This window comes from Vulpes vulpes, chromosome X (assembly GCF_048418805.1).
Source record: "Vulpes vulpes isolate BD-2025 chromosome X, VulVul3, whole genome shotgun sequence".
NCBI classification, from domain to species: Eukaryota; Metazoa; Chordata; class Mammalia; order Carnivora; family Canidae; genus Vulpes; species Vulpes vulpes.
In genome coordinates this window covers 57,002,219-57,024,624 of record NC_132796.1, presented here as the reverse complement: position 1 = coordinate 57,024,624, position 22,406 = coordinate 57,002,219, and positions in this window count along the sequence as shown.

The window sequence follows — 22,406 nt, the reverse complement described above, 5'->3', positions numbered from 1 at the left end:
AAGTTATTGACCAAGCAACGCTGGAAAGTTCCAGGGGAAGTCGAGGGATTTCCAGAATATAGAATCAGAGGATACTCCCCCCCCCCTTTTTTTTTGTTTTCTGTTTGCTTCCCACCCCCTTTTTCTTCTTCTCTTCTCCTGTTTTTTCTTCTTCCTTTTTGTTCCTTTTTCTTTTCTTCTTTCTCTTCTCTCTTTTTCTCCTTCTCCCAATAAAACTTCTTTTTGGCCACTCTGCACAGAGCAAAATGACTACAAGGAAAAACTCACCTCAAAAGTAAGAATCAGAAACAGTACTCTCTCCCACATGTTACAAAATTTGGATTACAATTCAAAGTCAGAAAGCCAATTCAGAAGCACAATTATAAAGCTACTGGTGGCTCTAGAAAAAAAGCATATATGACTCAAGAGACTTCATGACTGCAGAATTTAGACCTAATCAGGAAGAAATTAAAAATCAACTGAAAGAGATGAAATCCAAAATAGAACTCCTAACAACGAGGGCTAACGAGGTGGAAGAAGCACTGAGTGACACAGAAGACAAGTTGATGGCAAAGAGGAAAACAGGAAAAAAGAGACAAAAAATTAAAAGACCATGAGGATAGATTAAGGGAAATAAATGACAGCCTGAGGAAGAAAAACCTACATTTAATAGGGGATCCCGAGGGCGCCAAAAGGGTCAGAGGTCCAGAATATGTATTTGAACAAATCATAGCTGAAAACATTCCTAATCTGGGAAGGGAAACAGGCATTCAGATCCAGGAAATAGAGAGATCCCCCCCATAAAATCAATAAAAACTGCTCAACACCTCGACATTTAATAGTTAAGCTTGCAAATTCCAAAGATAAAGAGAAGATCCTTAAAGCACCAAGAGACAAGAAATCTCTAACTTTTATGGGAAGAAATATTAGATTAACAGCAAACCTCTCCACAGAAACCTGGCAGGCCAGAAAGGGCTGGCAGAATATATTCAGGGTCCTAAATGAGAAGAACATGCAACCAAGAATACTTTATCCAGCAAGGCTCAAATTCAGAATAGAAGGAGAGATAAAGAGCTTCCAAGAGAGGCAGAAACTGAAAGAATGTGTGACCACGAAGCCAGCTCTGCAAGAAATACTAAGGGGGATTCTGTAATAGAGGAAGTGCAAGGGAACAATCCACAAAAACAGGGACTGAATAGGTATCATGATGACACTAAATTCATATCTTTCAATAGTAAATCTGAATCTGAATGAGCTTAATGACGCCATCAAATGACATAGGTTTCATACTGAATAAAAGAGCAAGACCCATCTATTTGCTGTCTACAAGACACTCATTTTAGACCTAAGGACACCTACGGCCTGAAAATGAAAGGTTGGAGAACAATTTACCATTCAAATGGTCCTCAAAAGAAAGCAGGGGTAGCCATCCTTATATCAGATAAATTAAAGTTTGTCTCAAAGACTGTAGTAAGAGATGAAGAGGGACACTCTTCATACTTAAATCATCTATCCAACAAGAGGACTTAACAATCATCAATACATATGCCCCGAATGTGGGAGCTGCCAAGTATATCAATCAAAAATAACCAAAGTTAAGACATATTTAGATAATAATACACTTATTCTTTGTGACTTGAATGTACTGCTTTTCTACAATCGACAGGTCCTAAGCACAACATCTCCAAAGAAACAAGAGCTTTAAATGAAACACTGAACCAGATGGATTTCACAGATATTTACATAATTTTACATCCAAAAACAAATGAATACACATTCTTCTCAAGTGCACAAGGAACTTTCTCCAGAATAAACCACATACTAGGTCACAAATCAGGTCTTAACAGATACCAAAAGATTGGGATGGTCCCCTGCATATTTTGAGACCATAATGCTTTGAAACTACAACTCAATCACAAGAAGAAGTTTGGAAGGATCTCAAACACATGGAGATTAAGGACCATTCTGCTAAAAGATGAAAGGGTCAACCAGGAAATTAGGGTAAAAGTAAAAAGATTCCTGGAAACTAATGAGAATGAAGACACAAACATTCAAAATCTTTGGGATACAGCAAAAGCAGTCCTGAGAGGGAAATAAATCGCAATACAAGCGTCTATCGAAAAACTGGAAAGAACTCAAATACAAACGCTACCTTGCACCTCAAGGAACTGGAGAAGGAAGAGCAAATAAACCCTTCACCCAGCAGAAGAAGAGAATTAATAAAGATTGGATCAGAACTCAATGAAATAGACACCAAAAGAACTGTGGAACAACAAAACCAGGATTGGTTCTTTGAAAGAATAAGATAGATAAACCATTAACCAGCCTTATTAAAAAGAAGAGAGAGAAGACTCAAATTAATAAAATCATGAATGAGAAAGGAGAGATCACCACCAATACCAAGGAAATACAATTTTAAAAACTTATTATGAACAGCTATAGGCCAATAAATTAGGCAATCTAGAAGTAATGGACACATTTCTGGAAAACCGCAAACTACCAAAACTGGAACAGGAAGAAGGAGAAAACCTGAACAGGCCGATAATGAAGGAGGAAATTGAAGCAGTCCTCAAAAACCTCCCAAGACAAAAAAGTCGAGGGCCAGATGCCTTCCCGAGGGAATTTTATCAAACATTTAAAGAAAAAACCATACCTACTCTACTAAAGCTGTTACTAAAGATAGAAAGAGATGGAATGCTTCCAAACTCGTTCCATGAGGCCAGAATCACCTTAATTCCAAAACGGACAAAGATCCCACCAAAAAGGAGAATGATAGACCAACATCCCGGATGAACACAGATGCAAAAATTCTCAACAAGATACTAGACAATGGGATGCAACTATACATTAAGAAGATTATTACTCAACCATGACCAAGTGAAATTTATCCCCGGGATGCAAGGCTGGTTCAACACTCATAATGCAATCAATGTGATTGATCATATCAGTAAGAGAAAAAACAAGAACAATATGATCCTCTCAATACATGCATAGAAAGCACTTGACAAAATACAGCATCCATTCCTGATCAAAACTCTTGAGAGTGTAGGAATACAGGGAACATTACTCGGCATCTTAAAAGCCATCTACGAAAAGCCCACAGCAAACATCATTGTCAATGGGGAAATGCTGGGAGCCTTTCCCCTGAGATCAGTAACACGACAGGGATGTCCACTCTCATCAATACTATTCAACATAGTACTAGAAGTTCTAGCTGCAGCAATCAGGCAACAAAAAGAAACAAAAGGCATTCAAACAGGCAAAGAAGAAGTCAAACTCTCCCTCTTCGCAGATGACATGACACTGTCCATAGAAAACCCAAAAGACTCCACCCCCAAGATTGCTAGAACTCATACAGCAATTTGGTAGTGTGGCAGGATACAAAATCAATGCCCAGAAGTCAGTGGCATTCTATACACTAACAATGAGACTGAAGAAAGAGAAATTAAGGAATCAATCTCATTTCCAATTGCACCCAAAAGCATAAGATACCTAGGAATAAACCTAAACAAAGAGGTAAAGGACCTGTACCCTTAAAACTACAGAACACCTCTGAAGACAAAAAGGGATGGATAAACACTCCATGCTCATGGATTGGAAGAATTAATATTGTGAAAATGTCAATGATACTCAGGGCAATATACACATTTACTGCAATTCCTATGAAACTTCCACGGACTTTCTTCAGAGAGTTGGAACAAATCATCTTAAGATTTGTGTGGAATCAGAAAAGACCCCGAATAGCCAGGGGAATTTTTAAAAAGAAAACCATATCTGGTGGCATCACAATGCCAGATTTCAGATTGTACTACAAACCTGTGGTCATCAAGACAGTGTGGTACTGGCACAAAAACAGACACATAGATCAATGGAACAGAATAGAAAATCCAGAAGTGGACCTTCCACTTTATGGTCAACTAATATTCGATAAAGGAGGAAAGCCTATCCACTGGAAAAAAGACAGTCTCTTCAATCAATGGTGCTGGGAAAATTGGACATCCACATGCAGAAGAATGAAACTAGACCACCCTCTTTCACCATACACAAAGATAAACTCAAAATGGATGAAAGATCGAAATGTGAGACAAGATTCCATCAAAGTCCTAGAGGACAACACAGGCAACACCCTTTTTGAACGTGGCCACAGTAACTTCTTGCAAGATACATCAACGAAGGCAAAAGAAACAAAAGCAAAAATGAACTATTGGGACTTCATCAAGATAAGAAGCTTTTGCACAGCAAAGGATACAGTCAACAAAACTAAAAGACAACCTACAGAATGGGAGAAGATATTTGCAAATGATGTATCAGATAAAGGGCTCATTTCCAAGATCTATAAAGAACTTCTTAAACTCAACACCAAAGAAACAAACAATCCAATCATAAAATGGGCAAAAGACATGAAGAGAAATCTCACAGAGGAAGACATAGACATGGCCAACAAGCACATGAAAAAATGCTCCACATCACTTGACATCAGGGAAATACAAATCCAAACCACAATGAGATACCACCTCACACCAGTGAGAATGGGGAAAATTAACAAGGCAGGAAACAACAAATGTTGGAGAGGATGGGAGAAAAGGGAACCCTCTTACACTGTTGGTGGGAATGTGAACTGGTGCAGCCACTCTGGAAAACTGTGTGGAGGTTCCTCAAAGAGTTAAAAATAGACCTGACCCAGCAATTGCACTGTTGGGGATTTACCCCAAAGATTCAGATGCAATGAAACGCCGGGACACCTGCACCCCGATGTTTCTAGCAGCAATGTCCACAATAGCCAAACTGTGGACGGAGCCTCGGTATCCATCGAAAGATGAATGGATAAAGAAGATGTGGTTTATGTATACAATGGAATATTACTCAGCGATTAGAAACGACAAATACCCACCATTTGCTTCAACGTGGATGGAACTGGAGGGTATTATGCTGAGTGAAATAAGTCAATCGGAGAAGGACAAGCAGTGTATGTTCTCATTCATTTGGGGAATATAAATAATAGTGAAAGGGAATATAAAGGAAGGGAGAAGAAATGTTGGGAAATATCAGGAAGGGAGACAGAACATAAAGACTCCTAACTCGGGGAAACGAACTAGGGGTGGTGGAAGGGGGGAGGAGGGCGGGTGTTGGAGGGGAATGGGTGACGGGCACTGAGGTGGACACTTGACGGGATGAGCACTGGGTGTTTTTCTGTATGTTGGTAAATTGAACACCAATAAAAATTAATTTAAAAAAAATAGTGAAAGGGAATATAAAGAATATCATTGTTTTTTTAAAAAAAAAAACACCTTCTCTTTCTCCTGCATCTTGCCATCCTCCACCCTTGAATGGTGAAGTGAAGATCAAAGAAGCCAACATCAAATGTGGTGAGACTTCTGGTATGATTTGAATGACTTCACCTACATTTCTTGTTTTATAACCTCTGATTTTAACTAATGGTATTAAAGCAGAGCAAGTGCAGTTTTTCTACTATAAAATCAAATAATATTCAGAAAAATATTTCTTACTTGGTAATTGAATTCATAATAATTTTTGATGTATAGTTAACAGTGTTATATTAGTTTCAGGTGTACAACTATTGATTCAATAATTCTATACATTAGTCAGTGCTCACCACAATTAAGTATAATCACTATCTGTCACCATACAATATTATTACAATATTACTTATTATATTCTATATGCTCTACTTTTCATCTCCATGACTTATTTATTTTATAACTAAAAGTTTGTACCTCTTAATCCCCTTTATCTTGCCCATCCCCTCACCCAACTCTCCTCTAGTCACCACCAGTTTCTTCTCTGTGTTTTTTTTTTTTTTTTGGATTGTTTTTTAGATTCCACATATAAGTGAAATCATATGGTACTTCTCTCTGTCTGACTCACATCACTTAGTATAATACCTTTTAGGTCCATCCATATTGTCTGGATTTTTTCAAATAAATGTCTGGAAATTAAATTAAAAAGTTAATTGACACAAATTAATATAATTTGAGTTTTGTTACTTTATTAAGCTTTGACATTGTGTCTTCTAAAATTATTTTATATTATTTTAAAGGATCATCCTTAAAATTATTTGCAAATTTTAAGTTTATTTTGTTCATCTTTGTAGATAATCCTCCTAATGGAAACTCTGAAGCACTTGCATATGTCAAAAAGGCAGAAGGAAACCAAGATGACAAAAGAGGGCACCCTGGTTCCAAAGTGAAATGCATAGTGAGTAAAGTAATTTCTGAAGAATCCACTTTCTGGTTAAAAGCAGTGTATAGTGCTGGGGAAGTTATATTGTTCAGTTGACCCATTCATACTTCATTTCCTTTTGGATGAGTATATGCTTCTACTTCCTGTTAGGGTGGGAAGTAACCATACCTGCACAGTCATTTTTGTGTTTTCTTCTTTTTTGTGTGTGTTTATTTGTAGTTTGGATCTCATTCAGTAAAGTGTGAAACTGCACCAGTCCCAAGCCCTCCATTTCAATGTGGTATACCTGTGCTAACCTGCAAGGGTCCAAACTGTGTAGTTGTTAGTTGGGGGGTATGTTATCAATTTATTTTTTTAATTGTTGATATAATAAGAGCAAAGTAATTGATTTAGTATTTTTTTGTGAAAGTCTACAGCTCCCTAAGGAGTCAGAGTTTAGATTAGGGTTCCATTATTCTTGGGCCATCGTTCTAGAAAACACATAAGACCTAATACTAGTACTATTAGAAAGGCTAAGACTAGGAGCGCCTGGGTGGCTCAGTCAGTTGAGTGTCCAACTCTTGGTTTTGGCTCAGGTCAAGATCTCAGAGTCTTGAGATCAAGCCCTGCATCAGGCTCCATGCTTAGCATAGAGTCTACTTGAGATTCTTTCCCTCTCCTTTTCCTTCCCTCTCTGTTCCTTCCCCTGCTCATGCTTGCTCTCTCTCTCTAAAATAAAATCTTTAAAAAAGAAAGAAAGAAAGAAAGAAAGAAAGAAAGAAAGAAAGAAAGAAAGAAAGAAAGGCTAAGACTCTGGATTACCAGAGTAAACCTGCTTTCCAGACTCTATACTTATGGAGATTAATAAATTTGGAAAACCAAATAGACTATCAATATATAACTAATTTAATTTTTAAAACCAAAACAAGAGATAATAAAATTAAACCAATTTGTAGAACTTATTATTTTTAAAAGCTTATTGAGAAATCTCTAGTAGTTTGTTTACATATAACTCTACAATATGACATGTTAAAAATGTGACTATGAAATAATGAAGCTTCAAAAAGTGTTTTGCATCCATGTGAATAGCTCCCATTTAAACAAACTCAAAAAAATAAAAATTGGCCTAGTTATGAAGCTCACCTAGGTATCTTTGAATTTTTCTTCCATTCTTCCAAGACACTAGCAGAGGTTTTTTAGCATTAACACAAAAGCTTTAGTCTGATAATAATAAATGACAGATCTGACTACAGCAATGTACAAAATCTAGAGAGTACTAGAATTTGTGTTTGATCCCACTAATCAATAGTAATATTAAGCAATATTAATATACCTAAGTTTGGGGGTGCCTGGCTGTCTCAGTTGATTTAGTATTTGCCTTCAGCTCAGGATCCTGGAGTCCTGGAATGGAGCCCCATGTCAGGCTTCTTGCTCAGTGGGGAGTCTGCTTCTCCTTCTCCCTCTGCTCCTCCCCCCACTCATGCATTCTCTCTCTTTCTTCTATCTCTCTCTCCCTCTCAAATAAATAAAATCTTAAGGAAAAAATCTAAATTTGCTTTTGAAAGTAACCTATTTGGGAATAATTTTAACAAATTAAAAATAGGAATTTATCAAATATGCAGGATTAGCCAATCCTTTCTTTTAATTTTATTTGAGCCTTTTAATGTTTATTATAGTGTTCTGCCTTATGACTATTTTTACACTTGTGTATATATCATATCATTTAATATAACTTTGACACTGAAAGAATCATTTAACTCTCCACAATATCTAGTATAGTGACAACTTATAGAAACAACTCAATTTCTGTGTTTCCTGCATCTTTTAGATTCCTGTATGTAATGGTGCTGAAATCACTGATTACAGACTTGAGTGGGGACAAGTTGAAGAATAAATGCATTTGATTTACACTGGCCCCTGTCTGAGCTATGAAGTTAAAGGTCTCATTCCTGCAACTACATACTTTTGCAGATTTCAGGTAATCATAACAGTTATTACGATGTAAATAAGACAACAGTTAATTACCTATAATATCCACATCCATAACCCTGGCACCATTTCCAATATAGTGACTAAAGGGAGTCGCAGACTTCCAAATGCTAAATATATTTCTCATGTTCAGCAACATCATTGTAAGCTCCTTCACCTAGCATTTAAAGTCGCACATAATCTGGAACTTACTTTTTTTTTATAATTTTTATTTATTTATGATAGTCACACAGAGAGAGAGAGAGGCAGAGACACAGGCAGAGGGAGAAGCAGGCTCCATGCACCAGGAGCCCGACGTGGGATTCGATCCCGGGTCTCCAGGATCGCGCCCTGGGCCAAAGGCAGGCACCAAACCACTGCGCCACCCAGGGATCCCTGGAACTTACTTTTTATTCCAATTTGACCTTCCATTATTTTTTCTACAGTTGTTTCCTAAATTATCTTGAACTTAATCACCTGAAAGGCTTGTTTAAAACACTGATTCCTGCACTTCCCCTTAGACATACTGGGCCAAAATTTCTAATCCAGTGATTTGTTAACCTGCAAAATTAAAAATCACTCAAAGTGACAATTATCATCAATTAGGAAAAACTTCAGAAACTATTTCAAACAAACAAGTCTATTCCACCACCAGCCCAAGTATGCCGTGTATATTTGTTCATACCTCATTCATTGCCTATCTTGTCCCATAAAACCAAGCTTTTGCATGAATGCTTCCCTGAGAACCTTATCCAGCAGTGATGTCTTCCTCTTCTGAACTACTAAAATTATTAGACACATAACTTTAAGGTTTGGAAAGACAATCCAAATTTAGAATGATATGATATGTTGTCTCTATAAACTTGAGCCATCAAATCCTAGGGGCCCTAATACTCAGAATCTTAGCTCCGTCTCTCAAATTGCCTTTCATCACTGGAAGTAGTTTTAAAAAATCTTTTGTCAACTTTTTTGGTTGTCTTATTTTTTGGAAAAATGCTCTCCTGATATATATTTGTGAGAAGGCCACCCACTTGTCCAAAGGACAGGTGAGTTTATGAATATTAGGAAGGTTATAATGGGAATGATGAGACATTAATGGATTTGAAAGGTATTTGAGAGGTTAATACCAATGGAATAAGATCCTGCCAAGACAGAATATCCCCATTCCTCCCAGGTTCTCCTTCTTACAACTAAAACCTAAACATAACACAACAAACAAGCATAGGAAAACTGAATGGTGGAAAGAAAGAAAAATGTGCAAAGGAAAAGATCCTAAGGACCTCATAATTTGATAAACAACATAGTAGTCGGCCCCCTGGGCTTCCTTATCACCTCATAGATATCCCAAAAAGAGTATGGGAGAAGTCTCCAATTCAGAACTGCCAACAGAGACAGGGAAAAAAACCTTCAAGAAAAGAATACATTCCGCCTCCCTTCCCAACAAAATGACTGGGAAAATGTTATCCTAATCACAGAAAATATCTTAGGTAATTCCCACCTTACTCCAGCCAAACGAAATTGAAATTTCAATTGAAAAACCACACACACACACTTGCCCTTCCCCACCCCGGAAGTTTCAATAGGCAGAGTGGGAAGCTGATCATCCAACCCACCCCAGAAGCAAGAAACGTGCTCCAATTTCCCTACCCAGTGGCCTCAGTTTCAGCAGGGCCAAGCATGGAGTTAATCCTCAATTCTGGCAAAATCATACAGTGCTCTGCTCCCATTCCACTACCAACTGGTGTCAGTATGGCCAAACAGGGACCTTATGATCTTCCACACCTCTCTGATGGAAGCAGGAAGCAGCACTCTAATAGGCTGACTAGGCAAACTCAACTTCCACACTCACTCAGCAGCAATGGACTGACCAAGGTGGTGTGATTCAGGCTATTTAGCACTCTACTTTCTTCCTACTCCTGTGTCAGTGAAGCCCAGTGAGAAATTTAACCTACATTTCTACCTACAAGCCCTGAATCTGAATGAGGACATGGGAAGCAGGGCTAGGCAACACTCAGGTCCCCCCCTCACCTGCTGTCAAGCAGGGTCTACTGAGGAGCGCAGCCTCCATCTCTACTCAGCATCAGGGAGGCAAATCTAGGTGGTAAGAGGCTATGCTACTTGGCACGCTACTCCCCCATTCCCTTCCCATGGTGTCATTAAGACCCAACCAGGAACTGAGTTTCTACCTCCACCCTTCAGGAACACAGAGGTGTTAGTTCTCCATTTCCCCCTTCATGGTATCATCAGGGACCAGTGAGGAGCTAGGCTTAGATCCACACTCAGTGATACAGTACAAATAGTTACCCTACTTCTGCTGGAAAGGTTTCAAAAGGGTGTAGACAAGAGATGAATTTCCACCCTACTCAACCTTTGCCCTATAGCTTTAAGGGATACTGTTTCCTACAATAATGATTAAATATGACCCAGACTCTCATAATATAATATTCAAAATGTCTAGAATAATCATTTGTCATAATGAGGACCAGGGAAATCAGAACTTGAATGATGAAAACAATCAAAAACAATTAATTCATTTGTGATAAATCAGAAGTTTGAATTATCTGAGAAGGATTTAAGCAACCACCAAAAAATGCTTCAACAAACAATTACATGTTATCTTGAAATAAATGAAAAAATATTTAAAAATCTCACTAGAGAACATTAATAAAAATGAAATAAAATTTATAGAAAACAAACAACTGAAAATTATAGAACTAAAATATATAATAAACCAAAATAAAAACCTTACTGGATGGATTCAATAGTAGAGTAGAGATGACAGGAAATAAAATCAGTGAACCTGAACCACAGGTTAATAAAATCTGAATACAGGTTGAGTAACAGAAAAGATTTTAAAAGAAAAAAATGAACAAAGTTTCAGGGACATATAGAACAAAAACATAGGAGCTAATATTCATATCATTAACTCCCAGAAGGAGAGAAGAGAAAGAGTGGGAATTAAAAACTGTACAAAGAAACAATAAAAACTTCCCAAGGGGAAAAACATAAACCAAAAGATTCAAAGAACTGAGAAAATCTAAAATAGGATAAATCTGAATAAATCCACACTACAAAAACACATCATAATTAAAGTTCTGAAAATAAGATAAAAACAAATAAAAAATCTTGAATGCACCCATATAGAAATGGTACATTATTTATAGGTGAAAATCAACTCAAAAGACAAATATATCTCTTTTGAAACTATGAAGGCCAAAAATAAGTGGCATAACATTTTTCAAGTACTGAAAAAAACTGTCAGCTGCAAATTATATTCAACAAAATTATCCTTCAGAAATGAAAAGAAAATAAAGACATTCTCAGATGAAGAAAAACTAAGAGCTTTTAGCCAGTAAAATTCCCAATAAAAATTGGCTACAGAAAGCACTCTTTTTTAAAAAATGATAACAAAAGAAGTCTTAGAACTTCAGAAAATAAATGATATTGGGGTTCTGATCCAAGATAGTGACATAGGAGGCTCCTGAACTCATCTCCTCCCACAGATACCCTGAAACCATAGCTACACGTGAACAATTTCCTCTGAAAAGAAATACAGAAATTAACTGAGGGACTAAAAAACCAGATAAATGAGAGAAAAACCACATCAAAATGAGTAAGAAAACCAGGAATATACTCTCAGAATAAACACCACAGCCCAGCAACATACAATGGGGAGGAAACTCCCAACTCCCAGTTTTTCCCTGAAAATTGAGGAATTTGGATCCAACAACTAGCATGCCAAGTTTGAAAACTTCCAAGTAATGGACGGGCCCCTGAAACACCTAAACCTGAAAGCCAATGGGGTATGCATCTATGAGACCCACAACACTATACTTAACAAAGAAAAAGTCTTAATGGGTTTCTTAGGACTAACACTGGCTATCCCCTGAGGTCTCAATGCAGAGAAGGTAGAAATACTCATCTTCCTAGCCTTTCCCTGAAAAGGGCCTATTTGAATATTTTTAAAACTATAACCTGAGGGTCAGTCTTCTAATTTAGCATACATCTAAGCGATTACTGCAATCACTGTCTGCCACACTCCAGATCCCTAGTATTTCCTTGAAAGGAGCTTGTGCACATATATGGCACCCCAGCGTTGTGGTTGCCACCCAGAGGATGCAAGAATTGATTTCCTGGCTCTGGTGGCCAGTGAAGCTTGCATTTGTAGGTTTCAGAGTACTGTAGTAAACAAAGAAACAGTTCTTCACTGGCTATAACCCTAGGGCTGAGTACAGAGGCACAATTCAGAAATAGCCATCTCCCAGTCTTCTCCTGAAAGAGTCTACTTTGCATATCTTACAAGCTGCAACTGAGAGTCCAGTTTCCAATAGGCTTGAATTTAGGTGATGACTGATATCCTCCCCTTTGGGCCACTGACAGATACTGGCATACCTTCAACTACTGGAACCACTAAGAAGAAACAAACTAGCTTACACAAGCACTAAGGTTTGAGAGAAAACCGAGGTAGGACTAGGCCAAATGATAATGTCCATCTTCTGAACAAGGCTACTCCCTCAAGACTGTGAGAGAGGTAGATGTTTTGTCGAATGCACAGAAAGGTAAAATGAGGAAACAGAGAATATATTCCAAACAAAAGAACAAGATAATTCTCCAGAAACAGTCCTTAATAAAATGGAGATAAGAGATTCACCTGAGAAGTTAAAAATAGTGGTCATAAAGATATCACCAAGGTCAGGAGAACAATGCATGAACAAAGTGAAAATTTCAACAAAGAGATAAAAAGTTAAAAAGTACCAAAGAGAAATCAAATATATAAAATGTAACAATTGAACTGAAAAGAAAATCAATGAAAGAGTTGAACATCAGACAAGATCAAATGGAAGAAAGGATCAGCAAGCTTGAAGACAGGGCAGTGGAACTTATCCAATCATAGGAACAAAAAGAAAAAAAAATGAAAAAGAGGGGACTTACAGAATACTTTAACATAAACCAATTTATAGGGATCCGAGAAGGAGGACAGAAAGAAAGGGGAAGAAAGCTTATTCAAAGAAACAGTGGCTAAAATATTGCCTAAACTAGGGAAAGAAACAGCCATCCAGATCCAAGAACCCAGAAAGTCCAACTAAAATAATCCATTACCCAGACACAATTAAATTGCCAAAAATTAAAGACAAGAAAAGAATCTTAAGCACAACAAAAGAAAAACAATTTATTACATGCAAGAGAACCCCCATAACATTATCAGGAGATTTCACAGCAGAAACTTACAAGACAGAAGAAAGTGGCATGATATATTCAAAGAGATGAAAGAAAAAACTGCCAACAAGGCACCCTTTACCCAGAAAAGTCCTTCAATATTGAGGAGAAATCAAGCATTCCCCAGAGGCAAAACCTGAAGAGGATAATCACCAACAGACTGGCCTTAAAAAATGGTAAAGAGACTTTTAATTAAAGCTGAATGAAAGGACAATAATTAATAACAGGAAAACATAAAAGTATAAATCTCATTGGCAAAGGTAATTATGTAGTTAAATTCTGAATACTATAATATAACATTGGCAGGTAAGACACTTATAAATCTTATTATGAAAGTTAAAAAATGGGATCCCTGGGTGGCTCAGCAGTTTCGCGCCTGCTTTTGTCCCAGGGTGTGATCCTGGAGTCCCGGGATCGAGTCCCGCAACAGGCTCCCGGCATGGAGCCTGTTTCTCCCTCTGCCTGTGTCTCTGCCTCTCTCTCTCTCTATGTCTATCATAAATAAATAAATAAAAATAAATCTTTAAAAAAAGAAAGTTAAAAAGTGAAAGTACTAAAAATAATTACAATAATTTAATGGTTAAGTAATATTAAACGATATAAATTGTACCATTGAAGACATAAAATGGAGGGTAGAGTAAAAATACAGACCTTTAGTACACATTCAAACTTAAGTTGCTGTCAGCTTAAAATAGACTGTTATAAATATGTTTTTTATAAGCCTCAAGATAATCACAAAGCAAGAACATATAACAGATACACAAGAGAGAAAGAGGGAGGAATCTAAGGATACCACTGTAGAAAATTATCAAATCACAAAGAGAGCAAGGGAAGGGAAAAAAAGACAATTCTGGCAAAGCAGCCTGAAAACAATTAACAAAATTGTAGTAATAAGTCCAAACCTATCAATAATTACTTCAAATGCAAATGGATTCAATTCTACAGTCAAAAGGCACAGGGTGGCTGATAAAATAACAATACCCAACTATATAATGTCTACAAGGGATTCACTTCAGCTCTAAGGACGCACACAAACTGAAAGTGAAGGGATAGGAAAAGATATTCCATGCAAAAGGTAGAAGTAGATATATTTATATTTGACAAAATAGACTTTCAGCCAAGGACTGCAATGAGACAGATAAGATTACTAACTAGTGAAAAATGGCCCAAGAAGAGGATATATAATTTATAAATATTGATTAACCCAACATAAGAGCATCTAAATATATAAGGCAGATACTCAGAGACCTGAAGGAAGCAATAAACAACAAATGCAATAATAGTAGGAAACTTCAACATTCTACTTTCAATAATGGATATATTGTTTGAGCCGAAAATGAAAAAGGAAACATGGGACTTAAACTGCAAGTTATACCAGGTAGATTTTACAGACATTTACAGAACATTCCATCCAACAGCAGTATACACAGTCTTCTCAAGCACATGTGGAATACTCTATAGGATAGATAATATGTTATGTCACAAAAAAAGCCTTAATAGAGATACCTGGGTGGCACAGTGTTTGAGCATCTGCCTTTGGCTCATGTTGTGATCCCAGGGTCCTGGGACTGAGTCATGCATCAGGCTCCCCACAGAGAGTATGCTTCTCTCTCTGCCTATGTCTCTGCCTCTCTATCAGTGTCTCTCATGAATAAATAAAAATAAAATATTTTTAAGCCTTAATAAATCTAAGAAGATTGAAATGATATCAAGCATCTTTCCCAACCACAATGGTATGAAACTAGAAATGAATTATTAAGAAGAAAACTGGAAAATTCAAATATGTGGAGACTAAACACATGCCACTGAATAGCCAATGGATCAAAGAAGAAATCAAAAGAGAAATCAAAAAATATCTTGAGACAAATGAAAATGTAAATACAACATATTAAAACTTAATGGGATGTAGCAAAGGCAGTTCTAAGATGGGAATTCATAGTGATAAATGCCTATAATAAGTAAAAAGAAAGAGCTCAAATAAATGAACTAAATGTATATACCTTAAGGAACTAGAAAAACAAACTAAGCCTAGTAGAATGAGGAAAATAACACAATGAACTAACAATAAACTAGTAAAAGAAATGAAATAACAAAGATCAGAGTGGAAATAATTAGAGACTAAAAAATAGAGATTAACAGGAATGCCTGGATGGCTCAGTGTTTGAGGATCTGCCTTTGGCTCAGGGCGTGATCCCACATCTGGGGATCTAGTCCCACATCGGACTCCCTGCAAATAGCCTGCTTCTCCCTCTGCCTATGTCTCTGCCTCTCTCTGTGTGTCTCTCATGAATAAATAAATAAAATCTTTTTTAAAAATAGAGATTAACAAAACTAAGACATGGGTGTTTTTCTTTCTTTTTCATTTTTTATAAATTTATTTTTTATTGGTGTTCAATTTTCCAACATATAGAATAACACCCAATGTTCATCCCATCAAGTGCCCCCCTCAGTGCCCGTCACTCAGTCACCCCCACCCCCTGCCCACCTCCCTTTCTACCAGACATGGGTGTTTTTCTTAAACAAAAAAGACAAACCCTTATCTAGACTTACCAAGAAAACAAGAATGAGGATTCTTTTTTTAAACATTTGTTTATGTATTTTAGAGAAAGAGACAGAGATAATGTGTGAACTGAGGGAGAGACAGAGAAAGAGGGAGAAAGCAGACTCCCCACTGATCAGGAAGCTTGACACAGGGCCCAATCTCAAGACTCCAATATCATGACCTGAGCCAAAACCAAGAGTCAAGTGCCTAAGCAACTGAGACACCCAGGCACTCCAAGACTCCAATATTATGACCTGAGCCAAAACCAAGAGTGAAATGCCTAAGCAACTGAACCACCCAGGCACTCCAAGAGTTTTGTTTCTAATAAACAAAACTATAAATGAAAAAGGAGACTTTCCATCTGATGCCACAGAAATATAAAACACCATAGGAGAGTGCTATCAATAATTATATGCCAAGTTGGAAAAGGTAGAAGAAATGGACACATGAAATAGAAATATTCATAGAATAGAAATATACAACCTACCCAGGCTGAATTATGAATAAGTAGAGAATATGAACAGATCAATAATGAGTAAAGAAATTGAATCAGTAATAAAAAAAAAAAAACCTTTCCAATGAAGAAAAGTCCAGGACTCAATCGGCTTTACTGGTGAATTATACCAAACATTTAAAGAATAACAATCCTTAAACTTTCAAAAAATAGAAAAGGAGAAAATACTTAAAACTAATTTTATGAGACAAACATTACAATACTAATCAGACAAATATAGTACAAGAAAAAAATTAAAGGCCAATATCCCAAAAAAATATGCAAAAATCTTCAACAAAATATTAGCAAACCAAATTCATTAATACATTAAAAGGATCACACACTATAATCAAGTGTAATTAACTCCAGGAATGCAAGAATGGTTCAACATCAGCAAATCAATTGGTATGATATACCACATTAATGAAATGCATAAAAATCATATGATCAAAAAATTCATATGATCATCTCAACAGATGTAGACAAAGCATTTGACAAAATTAGACATTCATTCACAGTAAAAAAAAAAAAATACTCTCAACAAACTGGTTAAAGAATGAGCATACCCCAATATAATAAAGGCTATATATGACAAGCTCACAGCTAACACTATTCTCAACAGTAAAAAGCTGAAAGCTTTTCTACCAACATCACATACAAGACAAGGATGTCAATTCTTGCCACTTTTAGTCAACACAGTCCATGGACTACTGGCCAGAACAACTGGGGAAGAAAAAGAAAAGGCATCCAAATCTTAAAGAATTAAAATCATCGTGGAGGGAGGGGCAAAATGGTGGAAGAGTAGGAATCCTCAACTCACCTGGCCCCACAAACTTACCTAGATAACTTTCAAAATATCATGAACACCTATGAATTTGACCTGAGATTTAAAGAGAGAACAGCCAGAATGCTACAGAGAGAAAAGTTTTCACTTCTAACAAGGTAGAAAGGGGGAAAAAATTAAAAAGAACAAAGTGGGGGAGGGGCCCTTCAAGTAGGCATACTAAAGTGGAGGGGCAAAAGCCTCCTGGGCAGGAAAGCTCAGCCCTGGAGAAGCTGGAACTTTAAAAATCAGCGCCAGAGTTTTCCCTAAATGAAAAGTGCTTAGCAGGGAAATCGGGCAGAATCCCAGGAGGGGCAGTGAAGCCTCCAGATTCCTGGAGTCACTATAAGAGGAGGGGTGCCTGGGAGAAACATCACCACAACCATGGTCCAATATTGGTAAAGGGCTGGAGCTCTGCAGCCATCCAGGGCATTTCAGAGAAGCAAGTGGGTTAGGTGGGCCAGCTTTGTATGGAGGTGGCTGTACCCCGTCCCCTTCAGGAGAGGTGGTCCCTAGGCACGTTGGTCAAGTGACACAGGGCCCTGGATCCAAAAGGCACCCAAGAAGACAAAGCCAGCAATCCTTCATTCCCCCTGGACAAGGTGGAAGCAGAGAGGGCACAGGAAAGTGAGAACTCTACTGTCACTGGGCGCACTGCAAGCTGTGCAGAGCAGTGCACTCACACTTGCCCCCAGAAGCATCTAGGTCAGTGTGGACTGGGAGCTGCGGTTTGTTGCTCCTGGGGAGTTCAACGCCAGAGTTGGAAATCTGGCTGTCACCATTGTTCCTTTTCCTCTTTGTTTCACCTTGTGCCCGGGAGAGGCAGGGCCTCTAGGGAACAAGGGCTCACAGGATAAACAGCTCATACTGAGCACAGCACCTGACAAGGAGCAGGAAATTTCTGCCCAGGCACAGACACCTGAGAATCAGTACAGCAGACCCCTCCACCAGAACTGCTGGAAGAACAAAGGAAGAACAAGTTTACTCACCAAGCAGCACTGGAAAGCTCCAGGACTGAGGGAAAATAGTATATAGAACAAGAGGGTCCTATTTTTGTCTTTTTCTTTCTCTTTTTCCATTACAACTCATTTTTATCATATCAGACTAAAAATTTCCAATATTTTTTCTCTTTTTCCCCCATAACTACAATATTTTACCACCTCTTAATTTTTAAGATTTTTCCTTTTTGACTTTCATATTTCTACAATTACAAGTCTTAGATATATTTTTCAATTCTGGATTTCCTTCAATGTACTCAATTTAATTTTGATAGATATACAAGATATGGGTATTTGGGGTTTTTTTGGTTTTTGTTTATTCTTGCTTCATTTTGTTTTACAATGGTGGAAATTAATACCTTCGAAAACATGACCAAAGTACACCCAGAACCAAGTGGAACACCGGGTTGGTTCATTCTGTGAGATTATATTCTCTCTTCCTTCCCATTCTGCCCCCCTCTTTTATCTTCTTTATGTTTTTGTGGTCAATATTGGGTATTTATATAAGTATTGCTGGTTTATATAAATTTGGGATTGAACATCCTCCAAAATACAGAATAAAATACACTCAGAACCAAGATGATCACCCTCTAGGAATGCTCAGATAGACTATATTCTCTCTCCACTACCACTTCTTCACCATTACCATCCCCACTTTTTTTCCTTTTTCCTCTTTACTTTTTTTTCTTTTCCTCCTTCTATTTCTTCTTCTTTGTTTTTGGTTTTTGGCTTTTTATTTTTGCTACTTTGTTTTACATACTTTTTCACTTTAGTGGTCCTCTTGGTTTTTTTATTCTTTCTTTTAATAAATTTATTTTTTATTTGTGTTCAATTTGTCAACATACAGAATAACACCCAGTGCTCATCCCATCAAGTGCCCACCTCAGTACCCGCCACCCAGTCACCCCCACCCCTGCCCACCTCCCCTAACACCAGCCCTAATTCGTTTCCCAGAGTTAGGAGTCTTTCATGTACTGTCTCCCTTTCTGATATTTCCCACTTATTTTTTCTCCTTTCCCCTTTATTCCCTTTCACTATTCTTTTATATTCCCCAAATGAATGAGACCGTATAATATCTTCTTGTTTTATTTTGATCTGTTCTTTTTCTTTTATTTTTCTGGTCTCTGACCTCCTTGGAATCATCTAGGGTGTATTTTACTTTCATCATGGTTGATATTTTTGAATCAGCTCGCTCTTACAGCCACTATGCACTGGACAAAATGACTAGAAGGAAGAATTCACCACAAAAGAAAGAACCGGAAACAATACTCTCTGCCACAGAGTTACAGAATTTGGATTTAAATACGATGTCAGAAACTCAATTCAGAAGTGCAATTATAAAGCTACTGGTGGCTCAGGAAAAAGCAAAGCACTCTAGAGACTTCGTTACTGCAGAATTGAGATCCAATCAGGCCAAAATGAAAAATAGATTAAATGAGATGTAATCCAACCTGGATGTTCTAATGGCTAGGGTTAATGAGGTGGAAGAGAGAGAGTGACATAAAAGACAAGTTGATGGTAAGAAAGGAAGCTGAGGAAAAAAGAGAAAAACAATTAAGAGCCCATGAGGAATGGTTTAGGGAAATAAATGATAGATTGGGAAGGAAGGATATATGTCTAATAAGGATTCCAGAAGAAGCTGAGAAAGAAGACCACAAAGTATATTTGAACAAATCATAGCTGAGAACTTCCCAAATCTTGGGAAGAAAACAGGCATTCAGATACAAGAGATAGCAAGGACCTGCCAAAAAATCTATGAAACCTGTTCAACACCTCAGCCTGTAATATTAAAACTTGCAACTTCCAAAATAAAGAGAAAATGCTTAAAGCAGTGCAAGACAAGATATTATTAACTTATATGGGGAGAAATATCAGATTAACAGCAAACCTCTCCACAGAGACCTGGCAGGCCAGAAAAGGACTGGTATGATATACTCAAGGTGCTAAATGAGAATAACATGCAGCCAGGATCCCTGGATGGCTCAGCAGTTTGGCACCTGCCTACAGCCCAGGCAGATCCTGGAGACCCGGGATCAAGTCCAATGTCGGGCTCCCTGCATGGAGCCTGCATGTCCCTCTGCCTGTGTCTCTACCTCTCTCTTTCTCTGTGTCTCTCATGAATAAATAAAATCTTTTTTAAAAAGAGAGAGAGAGAGAAGAACATGCAGCCAAAAATACTTTATCCAGCAAGGCTGTCATTTAGAATAATAAGGAGACTGGAGGGTATTATGCTGAGTGAAATAAGTCAATCAGAGAAGGACAAACATTATATGGTCTCGTTCATTTGGGGAATATAAATAATAGTGAAAGGGAATAGAAGGTAAGGGAGAAGAAATGGGTAGGAAATATCAGAAAGGGAGACAGAACATGAAGACTCCTAACTCTGGGAAATGAACTAGGGGTGGTGGAAGGGGAGGAGGGCGGGGGTGGGGGTGAATGGGTGACGGGCACTGAGGGGGGCACTTGACGGGATGAGCACTGGGTGTTATTCTGTATGTTGGCAAATTGAACACCAATCAAAAATAAATTTATTATTAAAAAAATAAGGAGAGATAAAGAAATTCCAGGATAGGCAGAAACTGAAAAAATATGCGACCAACAAACCGGCCCTGCAAGAAATATTAAGGGGGACCCTGTAAAAGAAAGAGGGAGCCCAAAGAAACAATCCACAAAAACAGGGGCTGAACAGATAGTATGATTACCCTAAATTCATATCTTTCAATAGTTACTCTGAATGTGAATGGGCTAAAAGATCTCATCAAAACACACAGGGCATCAGACTGGATAAAAAAGAAAGACCCACCTATATACTGTCTATGAGAGACTAATTTTAGACCTGAGAACCCCTCCAAACTGAAAATGAATGGGTGAAGAACAACTTACCATTCAAATGGTCCTCAAATGAAAGCTGGGGTAACAATCCTTATACCAGGTAAGTTAGAGTTTATAACAAAGACTCTAGTAAGAGATGAAGAGGGACACTATATCATACTTAAAGGGTCTATCCAACAAGATGACCTAACAATTATGAATATTTGTGTTCCTAATGTGGGACTCACCAAGCATATCAATCAATTAATAAACAATGAAAAGAGATATATAGAAAAAAATACATTAATAGTAGGAGACTACAACACGACACTCTCACCAAAAGACAGATATTCTAAGCAGAACATCACCAAGACATAAGAACCTTAAATGATACACTGAACCAAACAGATTTCACAGATATATATGGAGGCTTCCATCCAAAAGCAACTGTATACACATTATTCTCAAGTGCACATGGAACTTTCTCCAGAATAGACCACAAACTGGGTCACAAATCAGGTCTCTACTGATACTTAAAGATTGGGATTGTCCACTGCATATTTTCAGACCACAAGGCTTTGAATCTAGAACTGGATCACAAGAAGAAATTTGGAAGAACTCAAACACATGGAGGTTAAAGAGTATCCAACTAAAAGATAAATGGGTCAATGAGGCATTTAGAGAAGAATTAAAAAGATTCATGGAAACTAATGAAAATGAAGATACAACTGGTCAAAATCTTTGGGATACAGCACAAGTGCTCCTAAGAGGGAAATACATTGCAAAACAAGCCTCCCTCAAAAAGTTGGAAAAACTAACTCTGGGAAATGAACTAGGGGTGGTGGAAGGGGAGGAGGGCGAGGGGTGGGGGTGAATGGGTGACGGGCACTGAGGGGGACACTTGACGGGATGAGCACTGGGTGTTATTCTGTATGTTGGTAAATTGAACACCAATAAAAATTAATTTATTAAAAATAAATAAACTTGACTATAAATCAAAAAAAAAAGTTGGAAAAAACTCAAATACGCAAGGTAACCTCGCACCTTAAGGAATTGTAGAAGTAAAGTCTACACCAAGGATAAGAGAGATAAATAAAGATTCAAGCAGAATTCAATGAAATAAAGACCATAAGAACTGTAGAACAGATTAAAAAAAATAAAAACAGGAGCTGGTACTTTGAAAGAATTAATAAGATAGATAAATCCCTAACCAGTCTTATTTTTAAAAAAAGAGAAAAGACTCAAATTAATAAAATCACAAATAAAAGAGGAGACATCACTACCAATACCAAGCAAATACAAATTATTTTAAAAACGTATTATGAGCACTGTATGCCAACAAATTAGACAACTTAGAAGAAATGGATGCATTTCTGGCAAACCACAAACTACCAA